This window comes from Protopterus annectens, chromosome 3.part0 (genome assembly GCF_019279795.1).
Source record: "Protopterus annectens isolate FY-2018-M chromosome 3.part0, PAN1.0, whole genome shotgun sequence".
In the NCBI taxonomy this organism is placed as follows: Eukaryota; Metazoa; Chordata; order Ceratodontiformes; family Protopteridae; genus Protopterus; species Protopterus annectens.
In genome coordinates this window covers 645249569-645265680 of record NC_056731.1, presented here as the reverse complement: position 1 = coordinate 645265680, position 16112 = coordinate 645249569, and the positions used below count along the sequence as shown (strand labels likewise).

The following is a 16112-nucleotide window of genomic DNA, read 5'->3' as shown; positions in this document are numbered from 1 at the left end:
TTTCTTTTGCTTTGGGTTCACAGGGTAAACCTGTTTCAAAACAAACTATTTCTAAATGGATTGGGTTTTGTATTTCTTTCTGTTATTCCCATCATGGTAAGGAGATTCCTGCTGGAATCAGGCCTCATTCCACTAGGGCTACTGCTACTTCTACGGCCTTTCTAAGGGGGGTAGCTACAAAAGACATTTTGGAGGCAGCTACTTGGAGTTCAGTGCATACTTTTTCTAAACATTACCACCTTCCTCTTTATTCTAAGTCTAGGGCTGGATTTGCCACTGCAATTTTACAGGGCATTTTAGCAGCCCCTAATGCTTTATGATTTTTTACCATCCCCCCTTTCCCATTGCTTTGGGATTCTACCCATAAGTAAGGACTGCAGCAATGTGAGATGAAGAACATAGTACAGTTTTGTACCTACCATAAATGTAGATGTTCGAAGATCCACATTGCTGCAGTCCAATTTACCCTCCCTCCTTCCCCACTGTAGTTTGACTTGGCGCTATGCTTTAGGTGATGGTTGTTGTTGGGCATGTTTTTGGGAGGTATTCTATTTTTGGCTGTGGCCTTTCTGGTTTGGCCTTCTGACATCTGGGGCAAGAAAAGACTGAGGATATGACGTCGGTCATGCGCCTTTATACCCTGACGCTCTGATGTCAGAACTAGGCGCCCATGACCGACGTCAGCCTAATACTTTGGTATTCGGGCCGACCGAGGACAGCGGACTACCCCATAAGTAAGGACTGCAGCAATGTGGATCTTCGAACATCTACATTTATGGTAGGTACAAAACTGTACTTTCCAGGTAGCTGACACACCCACACCTAGGTATTGGATTTTCACACACACACACACCATCTTGGGAAAGGCTGGCATAGATTTAGTAGCTGTGCCCCTTTTGCAAGACAACCACGTTGCCATCAGTCAGCCACTCTAAGGCTCTTACATGGGTATCCAGTTATACTGAGTAAAATCAATACGAATATAAATAGTAGAGTGTAACCAAAACTGCAAGGCTTTTCGGAGTGGCCACAGCATCAGTAAAATAAGCACAAGTGCTCTCAATATGTTAAAAAGTTGTCTCTACAAGACCAGCCACAGTTAAAGGTATACAAATATTTAATAATAAATAATAAAACAGAAAACATGAGAATATTAAATATTTAAGTACAATAAACACTAGAGCTTCAATCACAGGGGATTTGAAAACAGCACATTTGGATAGAGTCACACCGATGCAGAAAAGTAATACCTAACTAATCTCACTGTATTTCCTGACTGTCTAAAGAATAACTAACTGTTCCCTAGTTAACTTAATACAGCAAGATTAGAAGGGATGTTGAGATGCTTACTTCCCAAGGCAAGATGATGAGCTTCAAACTGAGCTCCATCCTCTCCATGCTGGTTATGGAATGACATCACATTTGATCAGCTGACTCTGGTACAGTACACACTCAGAGCTTTGCTAAGATCTGTTGCAGTATCTGAAAACTGTACAACAATTTCAAAAAGCTTCTACTCTTCCCTTCCAGAATTCTTTGTTTAAACATAAACATGTAATCAGTTATAATGACACTGTTGATACGTTTTTAACACACACATCTGTACAAGTCAGTGTGATAGTTAAACGACACAAAACTCCCCACAATACTCCAGCCAACCACGCTGGCATATGTTGCACATGCACTGCCCTAATTTTCGTGTCACAGATGCAACACCCCACATCATCACAGGTGCACCAGGCAAATCATAGAGGCAGGGAAAGGAGACTATAAGAAAGAGTAAGTAGGTGTAATGTAGTAGAGTGAACTGTAAGCAGATGTTGCAATACAAGACAGATGAAAGGAGATTAGGTTTGACAATGACACATTTTGGACAGGTACTGTTGTTAAGTGATTTAACATGCACTTAATAGTATCTTAGTTAATCCCACTCACTGTTTATTGCACGAAGTTATCTGAATGGGTATGCTGCAGTACTCCTCAGATTGTGCCTGCATATGGAATCCCACAATGCAAGGTTCATTAGCAGAAGGGAAAGTGAAGCAGATCTATTATATACTACGAGGTTTGTTTTCTGTTTCCATCTCTTGAGTGTAGGTCTTTTTAGTTTCATTAACTATTAAAATGCACACATGGTGTTTTCATGAGTATTTCTTAAATGTCTTTGGTGTGTGATAGTAAGTAAGACTAGTAATGGGAGAAAAAAATCTTCATAATAACCACTTTATTATTTGTTGTCCCATTCTAGATTGAAAGGGAATTTTATATTATTGCTAGTCTAGGAAAAATTATAAATTTGAAGATATGACTAACACGTATTCTGTGAGGTACTTTCGTTTACACATGTATATTTTATTCTGCAACAAAAAGCATTTTTGTGACTTAGCTTTGTAACTGGAATGGGAAAATGAGCATACAGTCAACTGGGATTTCAGTTGCTCATGGCTTTTACTGTCAAGCTACAGTATGCAAAGTTTGTAGCCATGTAACATATGTATTAGATCCTTCTCTTTAAGGAGCAAGGTTTTGTCAGAATTCTGAACTTGTATGTACCCAGCTGTGCTACCAGGACTCCATTAGAAATGTTAAATGAGTATTATTTGGGCACTTGAAGAGAAGAGGGAGTGTACCTGCTGAGGTAATTCCTTTGGTGTTTTTTTTCCAATTATAGCAGTTCTCCACAGGGTGAATAATTAACAGCTGTGGACAACATTATGTCTGTGAAAAGCATTAACTCTGTGGAGATAATCTCTTAAGACTGATGAGCTTCAATTGATTCTTCTCGTGTTCCCCAGCAGACTACATGTGCATTAGGTGTATGTCATGCCATCATTTCTGTCTCTCTACTTCTTTGTCATGCCTTTGACTGTAGACTTTGCTTTTATAAGCATCCAGTGAAGGGTCTGTACCCCGATATTTAGCTGTTGGCGGAAAGCTGGAAATAAGTTTTGAAGAAGCTGCAAAATAATCGGTGCGTTGTGCTAGGACAGAAATGGATTACATCTGAAGACAGGGTGGAGAGGCAGATTTACTGTTTCTGATATAGAATTTCTGAAGAGACATGGTAATGAAACTTGAGTGATAATGTATGACGCTGTAAATATAAAATAAAACTACAGTCCAGAGTTGATTATCCAAACTAATTGGGACCTAGGGTAGTTCGGATAATTAAACGTACTAGAACCGGATAAAAAAAACTTCAAAAATGTTGTTTTTTCTGTACACAGGGAATACACTTTTCAACCATTTAGCAATTCCAGTGGACATTAAAGAATACTTTTCACACACGAGTGGACTACAGGCTCAAAAAATACGGACAAGTGAATATGTATAATGTTTACATATTCAGTCTTTGATTTTTCCTACCAAAATACTTTGGAAGGCTGCGTTCAGATAATTGAGGTTTCTGGTAATTGATGTTGGGATTATTGACTGTTGTAAAACGCATTTTGACGGATTACTAGCATTGTGGTGATGACCCTTGATTTTCATTGTTATACTTTATACAGTAGAAGTAATTTTCCTTCTGCTGTGGCTACTAATGAGTCTTTTAGTTGCAAAGATGCACTGAAACAGGATGTTAGTAAGACTCTTGGCAGCATGAATGAGCAATGGTTAATACTGATGTTTCACAGTTACAGGATCTGGAGTTTCATACTGTGTCTGTGGAGTTAGCATGTTCTCTCTGCTAGGATAAATTCCCCCTGCATTCTATGATATCTGCACACTAAAGTGCCTCTTAGGTTTATTGGTTACAGTAAACTTTCTATTCATACAGCTTTTTTTAGCTTTTGTGGCCTCAGTCAAGGCCGAAAAAGATCCACAGTGGTCAGTTTCTAGTTGTATATTAGTAAATAAGTATGTGCACAAAGGTTAATGTTGGGAAGTTAGGAAGGGAAACATCATGTTCAAAAGGAACTGATCTCCTTTCCTCCTGCCTAACAGAAGTGATCATTGAAGCAGATAATTTTCTTTCAGAGCAGGACTTTTTTTTTATCAAGGTGGTTTGTCGGCATTAACTGAAGTATATTATTTTCTTCTCTACCTTTCATGCTACTTTGACTCTAACATTTTTGTAACATTCTTGAAATCCTCTCTTGGTTTTGCTAGTGTTACTACATCTTTTAGAAGATACTTCTAAGGTATCCACGTTGCCTTACTTCATGATGCAGCATATCAGTATGTAATCATAACGTATGGGTATTACTTTCCTTGCTCCCCTATATAATTGCAGAATTTCCCAGCTGTATCTGCAGGTGGGTTTTAGCCTGTGCTGATCTTGAGCTAAACAGCAATGGCATTGATATCACACTAGCCATCTAGTAATGTATACTTTGACAGTAATCTGTATACTACCTTTTGCCTTTGATTTAAGTCAGAATTACAAAAAGTTCTGAAGAGGAGATGTCCTTCAAGAATGCAACTGCAGTCATAACATATGGGTTGTCCTGCCTCAGGCAGCCCTCGGTCGGCCGAATTCCAAAGTCTGGGTCCGGCGTCGGCTGGTGTCGCCTCCTCTCCGACGTCACAACGGCTGGAGTATAAAGGCATCAGCTGACGCCATCTTCTTCAGTCTTTCTTGCCGCGCGGTGCCCGAAGCAGAAGCAGTTCGCAAGTGCCGGTCGGTCAGCTCCTGTGTTTTCAGTACCGAAGTCATCTAAAAGCTAAGTACCCCGTTGGGGAACATTTTTTCTTGCCTCAGCCGATGTCAGAACAAATTGAGAAAGTTAATAATTGTTTGTCTTGTGGTAAACAAATACCTCATAAGGACTTCCATTCTTACTGCCTTCCTTGCCTGGGCCCAGACCACGACGTATCGGCCTGAGCTGCCTGTGCTTGCTTTAATAAGCGCACTCTCAGGCGCCGAGCAGAATTTGCCGAAGACTTTTTCGGTGAATCCTTTGCGTATATCATGCCGTCGGATCAACCGACAACTCAATCTGCCAAAAAACGAAAAAGACCGGGACCGACATCCTCGGCCTGCGTCCACCACCGATGCAACTCCTAAACCCTCTGCTAGTGCTTCGGTCCCTTCGGAAGCGGTAATTCAACCGCTCCAGACCGACGGCACAGCGTTAACACGACCTTCGGTCTCGGAGATCTCTCCGGTGCCGGTTGTTGATTTTCCTCCGGAAACCGAAGTTCTGGATCTACCCGACACCATTTCTGTAGACAAGGTTACTCCTGCACGTGGGGCTGCTAGGCCTCCTGTATCCATGTCCATCAAGGCCTTTGCACGTGCTAAGGCTGCCAGCCAGGCCAAGGCCCATCCTAAACCTGCTGCTCAGGCCCCTTCTTCTGATAAACAGATCATGTCTCTTGCTGCAGATCTTATTTCTCTTATCAGGGGGTCTCAGCCTCATCCAGACAGAGGTTCTCAGCCACTTGCAGAGAAAAGGCCCAGAACTGAGCAGGCTGACAACCTCTCTTCAGATGAAGCCTCTGGGGATTCTGAGCATTCTGATACCCAAGAAGAATCCTTCCAGGCCTACGAGGACTCTGATGCTGAGGAATCAATTCCCTCTGCCTCCCCTCCAGAGGATTTCTCGTTTGGTGAAGTCCTGCACTCTATGAGGGAACATTTTAAATGGCAGGGTCAGGAATTCTCTGATTCCAGGAAAAGGCTGCATACCTTCCTCAAGCTTCCCCAGCACAGACCTTTAGCTATTCCTCCAGTTATGGATGTTTTGGATGATGTTTTCTCTGACTCCAGTGCTAACCCTGATTCTCTCCCCCCTGCTCCTGTCAAGCCAGACAGATATTATAGGGTCCCTGACGCTCACAGGCATCTCTTTAAGGCCCACTCTGTGGATCTAGAAACTATTTCACAGGGCCCCAAGGGAGTGGCTACTTCCACTGCCAAAAATCCACTGCCAGCGGACAGGGAAGCTAGGTCCCTGGAGAGATGGGGTAAAAGTTTATACCTCTACCACCCTAGCCATGAGGTCACTTAACTGCCTTTTCACATGTTTCAGTACCAGGATTTTTTACTGGATGATTTACAGAAAAAGTTAGCCTCTCCTGAGCCTATTGATAGAAAGGCATTGCAGGAACATATACATAACACTCAGCAGGTTAACAACCATTTTCTTCAGTGTGGTTATGATGCATTGGAAGCTTCATGTAGGGCAGCTATGACTGGGGCTGTGATACGTAGACATGCTTGGTTAAAAGATCAGGCTTTGCCTGACCATGTTAAAGTAAAGTTACTTGATGCACCTCTGGAAAAACAGAAGCTTTTTGGTGCTAATGCACAAGATGTGTTGAAATCCATTGAGGAAAAAGCCAAGTCAGTACAGACAGTCAAGGATTTCCTTCAGGTTCAGCCACCCAGATTCAGCAGAAACTGGCCTTCAAAGAATTGGTCCTTCCCGGGCTCTGACAAGTTTCAAAGGGGAAAAAGCAGGCGTGTCCGAGGTAGAGGGCAATACCGAGGATCCTACAGGGGCCGCCAATGGCAACCTACAAATCAAAGAAGTGGCGCAGACAGCCCAGCTGCACCACAAGGACAATCACAATGACTTGACTTTCATACCGCCTACAAAGGCTCAAAGAGAAGCACCTTTGGGCGGAAAATTATCCTTATTCTCAAAAAACTGGCATATCTTAACCAAGGACAACTGGATTCTGAATTTAATAGACAAGGGTTACAGATTCCACTTCCATACTTTACCAATAAGACAAGGCATGCCAAACCTGCCACATCATCAGAGGGCAGAGGCACTCACTCAAGTTTCAAAGCTGTTAAGTATAAAAGCAATAGAAAGGGTTCCTCCTCAGGAACAAGGCCAGGGATTTTATTCAAGACTGTTCCTTGTTCCAAGAAAAGAAAACAAATGGAGACCTATACTGGACTGGTCAACTCTAAATACTTTTCTTATGGTGCCAAAGTTCAAAATGCTGACACTGCAGCAACTCCTTCCCATGCTGGGCAAGGGGTCTTGGCTGGTCACTCTGGACCTCAAGGAGGCATACCTGCATGTCCCAATCAGACAAAGCTGCAGAAGATACCTCAGATTTCTTGCAGGAACAGAGCATTATCAATTCTCAGCATTGCCGTTTGGCTTATCTACTGCGCCCAGAGTGTTCACGAAATGCCTGGCATCAGTAGTGGCACACTGCAGACTCCAAGGGATTCAAATATACCCCTACCTGGACGACTGCCTCATACAAGCAGACAACAAACAAACCTTAAAAGCAAACTTGGACTATGTCATTCAACTACTGCAGGCCTTGGGATACACAGTCAACATTCAGAAGTCAAGACTACTGCCATCCCAACAGATTATTTTCCTAGGAGCCAAACTGGACACAGAAACTCAAATGGCCTACCTCACAGAGGAAAAACAACAGCAGTTACCAGAGTACTTCAAAGGCCTAGCAAAACTCTCCCAGCTGACTGCAAGGAAAATCCTGCAGGCCCTGGGGTTCATGGCATCTTGCATTCTTCTGATACCTTTGGCAAGACTTCATATGAGAAAGCTGCAATGGTACTTAAAAAGCTTATGGTCCCAACACAGCCAAAGCCTAGAGGACGTAATCCCACTTATTCCATGTCTGCAAAAGGAATTTTTGTGGTGGGCTCAAGCAAGTCAGTTAAACAAAGGCATGTCTTTCAACAGACCTCAAGCAGGTCAAATGATTACAACAGACGCCTCAGATCATGGATGGGGGGCGCACATGGAGGGCAGATGCATTCAAGGTCTATGGACACCAAAGGAAAGACCTCTGCACATAAACCAAAAAGAGATGTTGGCAGTGATGCATGCAATCGAGACTTTCGAAAAATCACAACAAGGACATTTGCTAATAAGGACAGACAACACCACTGTCATGTGGTATATAAACAAGCAGGGAGGCACTCATTCTTATCCCCTCTGCAGACTAACAATGCTTCTCTGGGAAAAATCCCTGAGTCTGAAGATACATTTGCAATCCCAGTTTGTGTCAGGCAAGGACAATGTACTGGCGGACAACCTGAGCAGAAATTTCTTGGATCCACACGAATGGATGCTGCATCCTCACATTTTCTCACAACTAACAAAGACATGGGGAAGACCGGACGTAGATCTCTTTGCTTCCCACTTAAATCATCACCTGGAAAAGTTCTGCACAAGGACCCACCATCCTCTAGCCTGGAAAACGGATGCTCTCTCCTTCAGCTGGAATTCCCTAAAAATTTATGCATTCCCACCTCTACCTCTGCTGACCAAGGTGATACTGAAGATCAAAGCAGAACAACCAACAGGCATTTTGATAGCTCCAGACTGGCCAAGGCAACACTGGTACCCACTGCTGTTGAGCATAACTCGGACCAGACCGTGGCCTCTGTCCCTATGGCCCCTGCTTCTAACACAACACAATTACAGGACTGTCCATCAAAACCTGAAAACATTGCATCTGACAGCCTGGAGGTTACCATGACTCCTCCAGCTATCTCTCTTTCCAAAAAAGTTCAAGAGATCTTACTGGAAGCACGCAGACCTTCCACCAGAAAAACCTATTCAGCCAAGTGGAAGAGATTCAGCATCTGGAATGCCAACAGGGGTCAGGATACAACATTACTGAGTATACCTCACATATTAGAATACTTGGCAGAAATGTTTCATACTGGACTCTCGTACTCTTCTATAAAGATTCACGCCTCAGCAATCTCAGCAAAATATAATTGTGACCCACCAGTGTTTTCACCTCCTTTGCTAAGACAGTTCCTAAGAGGGGTAAAGAATATCAAACCTCCCAGAAAACAGCCAGTACCTGCATGGGACCTCAATTTCGTTTTGGAAAAATTAACTCTTCCTCCTTTTGAGCCAGCAGCAACTTCAGAAATGCAATTTCTATCATGGAAAACGGTCTTTCTATTGGCAGTCACATCTGCAAGAAGAGTCTCAGCGATACAGGCACTCATGGCAGTGCCTCCCTTCCTCATTTTTCATCAGGACAGAGTTTCTCTAAGAACCAATCCTACATTCATGCCATAGGGGAGAAAAACTGCTGCATACCTTGGACATACACAGGCAACTACGCTACTACTTGGACAGAACTAAGGCCACCAGAAAGTCTGACCAACTGTTTGTAGCCTATGCTGCTGGTGTACAAGGAAAAGCAATCTCCAAACAAACAATTTCAAAATGGATTGGACACTGAATCAGATTCTGCTATTCTTTCCATGGAAAAGGTGTGCCAGCCAATATTAGGCCACATTCCACCAGAGCTATAGCCACATCCACAGCTTTCCTAAGAGGAGTGGCAACAAAGGACATTTTAGAGGCTGCTACATGGAGCTCCGTGCATACATTTACCAAGCACTACAACCTGCCCTTATACTCCAGATCCCGAGCAGGCTTTGCTTCGGCAGTCCTGCAGGGCATTTTAGCTACACCATCCCTCTCTTAGTTCCATCCACCCCAGCTTGGCTATGGTATTCAACCCATATGTTATGACTGCAGTTGCATTCTTGAAGGACATAGTACAGTTTTGTACCTACCATAAATGTAGATGTCCGATAGATATGCAACTGCAGTCGGATTTTCCCACCCTCCTACCCCTCTGCAACTTTCTTTATGGGTCCCTACCCCTATTCCTATTAGCTGGGGGTATCTCCTATGGTGTATCTGTTTATTACTGTTGTGCATGTCTGGAATTTTTTATTCATTCACCAAATTTAGCCTTCCTAGGAGGGCACCTGGCATCTGGGGCAAGAAACACTGAAGAAGATGGCGTCGGCCGATGCCTTTATACTCTAGCCGTTGTGACGTTGGAGAGGAGGCGACACCAGCCGACGCCGGACCCAGACTTTGGAATTCGGCCGATCGAGGGCTGCCTGAGGCAAGACAACCCATATGTTATGACTGCAGTTGCATATCTATCGGACATCTACAGTTGTGGTAGGTACAAAACTGTACTTTCACCTGTTCTTTTGATTAGTGAATGTATAAATACAGTGTTTTTTATTTAATCAGTTGTGTCTTTGTAAAATTTAAAAAAGTATATATTTCCTTTGTTACACTGATTTTGATATTCCACTCTTTTTATCTACTAGATGCCAGCTTCCTTCTGGTACAGTGACCTGTCATTACCTTTTAAGTCTTGACAGACCTGTGGTTTGCAACAAGCAGATGCTGGAATGGTGTAAAGGAGGTGCTGTGTAAAGTTCAGTTCCCGCTGGAGCAGCTTCAGATATATGGTAAGCAGGAGTTTATCCACATACTTTTGTAGAATTAAGTATGCAAGTTCTAGGTCATCCTGTATATCCCTGTCCTCCACTGTGTCCATTCCTTGCTTGCTTCAGCTATCAAATGCCTGGAGTTGTTCCTTAAGCTAGTTTCTGGATAGACCATTTGCTTTTGTGTTCCTGTACTAGCTTATTTTGCACAGTTTTGCAGACATCTGTGTTAAGGTAGTGTTGAAATCTTTTTATTCTGGGAAGCATACCTCCCAACCTTGGTGAAAGAATTCCTGACAGAGCCAAAAATAATGGGGGAGAAGAGGCCCAACAATAAGGGCAATTTTTAAATACTGCTCTTATAAGCTTGGAAAGTTAATAGGATAGCAGGTTTTGTAGTAGGATGCATTTCATGAAAGGTGTAAAGTCAGACACTCAAATGTCTTTTATTATTTAGTGATTTCATTGCTCAGTGATTGGCCAGAAAATGCAAATTGTCAGAGTAACAGAACAACCATATGAAGAGAAAAATCTGGACAGTTAAGATGTGTGCTGACAAATTCATTGACTTGCATTTCATCAGACTTGTTCCGTCCGTAGGGATTGGCATAATGAGTTACTTAATCTGGGGGGTATGTAAATAGGATGTGGTGTAATTTGTTTGGAAATTTGAGAGAAAAATTAGTCAGTTTAGTATGTACCCTTGTGCTGTATCAGCATACATATTTACATTTTGGTAGATACATTTCCTGTGGGGAACACTTCTGCACAAAAAAATTTCTATTTTTCGATGAGGAATAGGATTGGTTCTGTAAGAATACCAGCTATTTATTGTGTTGACATTTTAGTGGAAACATCTTGTCAGACAAGTAATTTTTTAGTAGCTAAGACTAATTAACTAGGTCTTTGGCACTTAGAATAATGTGCTGATTTTGTACTTATGATTAAAATAGAGGAATTATATGGTTAAAAGGACTGTAAGGGTATTTGATATTTGTGTTCACTTAGTAAAAATGAAGGTAAGTTGTCACTTAATTCAGTGACATTTTCAGTGAAAAGGGACTTCTAAACTGTGGAGGACTGAAGTGAAAAGTGCAAGTCTGTGCACTGCTTATGAACAAGTTATCTTCTGACCGACTCATTTAGAGCTTGCTAACAAATAGGCTTCTTCACTGGCAGGAAGTTTGATTCTCGTAGTGGTCCTGTGGTCCCTTCTCCCACTGCACCTAAAAACAAAACAAAAAAAAAGAGCCCTTGTCTGCACTGTGGGCTCATTCTATGCCTCAGTCATTGGTGTGTGACTCTCTAGTGGTCACAGCTTATTCATCAGACTACTCACTGGTTTCCCAGGGTCCCTCTGGTGTAGACCTTTTAGCCACCGTCAACTGTGGGTTATCCACTTTCTCTGTGCCTGTTTCATTGCGTATACTTGGGCATAGGGCAGCCATCTTCACTGGCTATGGGACTTTCTTCAGGAGGTTCTTTCTGATGTGGCCAGTGTAAGAGATCTGTTTTCCAGGTTGAAGTGGCATTCTTCACTTGGCCTCCTTATAGGAATTTTCATAGGAAAATTAAACAAAAGGTAAGACATATTTCCTATAAAGACTGCATGCTTGTTAATAAAGATAAATAACTTGGCTTAGCTAAGGGTGTATTGCAGGTTTTGAGTCACGTAGAGCAGCAGGAAAGAGACAGAGCTACTGTACCTTCCTCACGATTACTTGATCTGAGGAGAGTGTTTACTCAGTTCCTCCTATGGAGGAGTTTTCTTTATCTGAGGCTGTGTCCAGGATGAATGATGTATTTTTATGAGAACAAATGGATGCTTTCCCTCCTTAAGGAGATATTATGCTGTGTTATAAGTGGGTGTGCCACATACTACACCTGTTCCTTCTATTCTGCCTGCCTTGGAGGTATAAGAAATGTGTCCATTGATGCTGTCCTCAGTTCTTTGTAGCCATGCAATCTGATGTGCTTCAAGGTGTTTTTATATGCTTGCAGTCTGTTGGTCAGCTCGTGTTTCCAGAGTTCCTCTGCTAACAGACAGATAAGTATCCCGTTGAGGAAATTCTCTAATTAATGTTCAAAAAAGTTAATTACTTTATACTGTGGGAAACAGATTTTCACTCAATTTGTTTGCAGCCTCAGCATAACATCTCTAACTGTGCTAAATTCTGTGCAAAACCCCTTAAACTCAGGGCCAAGGTACTTGCTGCACATATGGAATCCTCACTGTTGTCTTCTTTAGAAGAGATGTAACTTCTGTTTTCTGCAGATTCCACTACTACTCCAATGCCTGCTGGTGTAATCCCAGAAAAGCAAAAAGGAAAAAATCCCATAGATCCAAAATCCACAGAAAAAGTGATTGATTATGTCTACTGCTAAGTTGACAGAGAACCTTGGTGAGGGGCCTTCACAACCCCTAGGACCAGCAACTTCTAGGCTGGAACCTAATGGCATGACCCCTTAGGAGGCTGCCACAGTCCCCACCCTTCCCTCAATTACCGCCAACACTTGTATGTCAGTCGGGTCTAACGTTGCTACACAGACAGCCTCTGAAATCTGAAAAGTGGCTCTGCAAGGAGTACTCAATCTCGCTGATGTCAGACGTTCCTTGAGAAGTCAGGCTCAGTAGCTCATGCGTGATGGCCACAAATATTAAACGACTGTTAAAACCAAAATGAACCCATCCATGGCCTTGCCTCTGCACTCTGCCCCCTGGCTGAAGTACAGGACCTGGTTAAGATAGCACAGGGATTCAAGCCAGAGAACTTTGACAGACTTCCAATGTCTTTGGGCTCCAAACAAAAGGAGTAGGGATATAGCCATCCCAGAGGAGGAAGATCACTTGGAACCCCAAACTTACCCTGAGTTTGGACTTTGATGACACACTGTCTTCTGCCTCCTCATCAGTGGACCTTTCCTTCGGGGATGCATTGCATAAAATGGAAGACTATTTTAACTGGGAAAGTAAGCATTTCTCCCAAGCTCAGACACACAATAGGAAACTACTAAGCTTACTCTTCCCTCGACTATTGGCTATTCCCTGGTACATGTAGTACTAGATGATGTGTTGAGAACATAGCCCTTCACCTGGATTCCTTACCACCTGCACCTAGGAAATCAGTTAGGTTTTACAGGTTACTTAACTTGCACAAACATCTCTACAAAAATCCTAAAGCCAATCCCTCTGTAGTTTCCACTGAAGCTACCAAAGGGGTTCCCAAAGGACCATCCTGACACTCATTACCTAATGACATAGAGAGCAGACTCCTAGACAGGTAGGCAAGACAGCTTGTATCTCTGCTACCCTTGCTATGACAGCATTAATTTGTCAATTTCATATGGTAAAATATTTGAAATCACTTTGAGCAAAATTTTAACAAAACTCAATTCCATGTCAGACAGAACTTCATCCAAGAAGATGCAGGACATTGCTAAAGAAGCCTTACAGCTAGCCAGGCACTTCTTGAAATGTGGTTATGATGCCTTAGATGCTTTTTGTATGGCAGTTGCTATGAGATCAGCATTATGCAGACATGCTTGGCTAAAAACTCAGCCTTTGTTAGACCAGGTTAAAGCAGGATTATTAGATACCCACTGGACAAAAAGCTCCTATTTGGATGCCCAGATGAGCAAGTCTTTGAGAACCTAGACAAAAAAGGCAAACAGATTAAAACTGTTAATAATTCTACTTGTCTCTAACCCTGAGATACAGTAGAAACTATCCCTCAAAGCCTTGGCCCTTCCCACCTAGACAAGGGGAGGCATCTCCCATGTAAAAAGACCAAGGCAGTCAAGAAGTTGACAACAAGAACAACCTCAAAGACTGGGTTCTGCCAAAGAGCACATCCAACACAGACAACAGATGTGATTATTTGCTACCCCTTCTTGCCCCCTTAACCTGCCTCCTGGACCCCATGACAGACAGGCTTTCCCTCTTCTTAAACTAGTGGATGACTGTCACAAAAGATCAGTGTGTTGTCAGCATTATAAAAAAAGGATACTGTATCCAATTCATGCAAATATCCCACGTTTTTCAGTATGCCAAGACCTCCAAAGGAGGAAGAAAACCTCTTGCCACAGCTTATCAGTGATTTGCTGAGGCAAGGGTGCATGCAACCAGTTCCACCAGGTCAAGAGAGAAAGATTTTTATTCAAGACTCCTCTTGTTCCCACGAAAATAAGGAACTTGACAACCTATTCTAAATCTCTCAAGGCTAAACAAATTCCTTCATATGTCAAAATTCAAGATGTTTTCTCTGCAAAAGCTTTCACCTGTGATTTTTCAAGACTCCTCCATGCTTATAATCAACCTAAAAGATGCCTGCCGTCCTGTACCTATTGCCTTCTGCCACAGAAAATAGTTATGGTTTGTAGCCTTAGGCTCCCACTTCCAGTTGTATGCACTTCCATTTGGTGTCTCTGCCACCCCATGAGTGTTCACAGAATGCCTCGCGCTCCCAGTAACACATTGCAGAACATTGATGGTGCACACCTATCCCTTTCTAGATGACTGTCTTATCCAAGGAGGGTCCACTTCAGAGATTTTAAATGCCCTCCAGAAGACTGTAGACTGCTTCCAAAAGGTGGGTCTCATGCTGAATGTACAGACAGAAATAAGTAAAAAAAGAAGGGTGGTAGACATTTGCTGGAGCAGTTGGGTGCCTACAGGATGAGTTTAGAGATGGGGGCTATAGTCACGATGAAGTGTTTATGAATATGATCGATTCTACTCATGTCCCTGATGGTAGGGCTAAATCCTTCTACTCATCCAGGGTAGAGGGTAATAGTGGCCATAGAAAAGGAATGACCATTGATAAATCTGTGAGGAATAAGGTTACCTTGACTTATACCAGTGTTATGAGAAGGGTATGTGGCATTATTAGAAAGAACTGGCTTGTGCTTTTAACTGATGATGGTGTCAAATATATAGTTGGGAATGGTCCCTCCTTCGGGTTCAAGAATAGATGTAATTTAGAGGGAGAACTATGTTATAATTTTGAGTAAAGTAGTTCCTGTGTTCAGTCAGGAAGGGTACCTATGCATGTAGGGGTTGCAGAGCATGTGAATTTATATATGAACAGAAAACTTTTGTACATCCTAATAATGGGTATAAGTTTGAACCCAAGGTTTATGCTAACTGTACTTCTATGTGTTTAGTCTATTTGGCCTAAAAAGAAGCTGTCCATGCTTCTGTATAGGGAAGACTGAACGCTGTTTTAAAGAGCGAATAATGGAGCATTTGAGCTGTATGTGTAGACATGATCCCACCTGTGCCTTGTACAAGCATTTTCGTGATTAACCTGGGCATACCTTTACTTTTATGGTTTTGCAATTGATGGGTTTTGATAGGCGGGGTGGAGATATGAGGAATAAATTAGAACTGGCAGAGTCCAAATGGATTATTAGGCTTACTGCACATAGAACACCAGGGCTGACTGGATGTGACCTTTAAAGCCTGTTTTAAAGGCACTCCCTCTGAAGCACTAATTCTGGTTTTTAATTGTGTTTTTTAATTGATTTTGCTGTTTAACTGTATGCTGTTTGTTTTTTATTTTATTGGTCTGATGAAGTGCAGTGTATCTGCATGAAAGCGCTTACCACTTGTATTTTAATAAATTTGTCTTTCAGCCGTGTTTGGCTGCCTTGTTCTTTTTTTACTTATTTTTATTTGCTTTTGGTACAAGGCAGCCTTAATCTGCTTGGATGGCCTTTTTATTGGAATGTACAGACATCTCAGATGACTTCCCCAAACAAAGAGCCTGTTTCTGGGAGCCACAGTAGACTCCATCCAGTAGAAGGCATTCTTTCCTCAGGCCCTCAGTACAAGATGGTCTTTCTCATAGAGTACTTGAATCACTTACAAAACAACTTATCTCGGCCAGAGAATTTTTAAGGATCCCGGGATACATTACTTCATGTATCCTAATGGTCCCTTTAGCAA

At 42.4% G+C, this 16112-nt stretch overlaps 1 protein-coding gene across 3 annotated transcripts in view; it reads left to right on the top strand.

The window, feature by feature from the left end:
* Positions 1-16112, top strand: part of ELMO1 (engulfment and cell motility 1) — a 3030107-nt gene that overhangs the window by 369842 nt on the left and 2644153 nt on the right. For all 3 annotated transcript variants that reach the window (XM_044065043.1, XM_044065038.1, XM_044065039.1), the window contains exon 2: positions 10043-10186. The gene's annotated coding sequence lies outside the window, so the exon portion shown is untranslated. The remainder of the gene's footprint in view (positions 1-10042; positions 10187-16112) is intronic.